The sequence below is a fragment of the Plasmopara halstedii genome (genome assembly GCF_900000015.1).
Source record: "Plasmopara halstedii genome assembly, contig: Scaffold_289, whole genome shotgun sequence".
NCBI lineage: Eukaryota > Oomycota > Peronosporomycetes > Peronosporales > Peronosporaceae > Plasmopara > Plasmopara halstedii.
The window spans coordinates 429,786-430,008 of record NW_020187210.1 but is presented as its reverse complement, the minus strand read 5'-3'; positions in this window follow the sequence as shown (position 1 = coordinate 430,008).

Here is a 223-nt window from a genome sequence, read left to right as displayed (position 1 = left end):
TTAAGCAAACCGTTTATAATGACAACAAGTGTTCAATACAATGCCGTTACATACGCTGACGAGTAAACAAGTAGCCTTGTAGTGCAATCCCATAGTGGTAGATGAAGATATTACGTATTACAAGTACACTGTGGTGTGTGTTTGTTCTCCTCGTCAATCCAATACGAACGCATGTAAGTACGATACGATACTGGTATGAAACTGGTACAATACTGGTATGGTG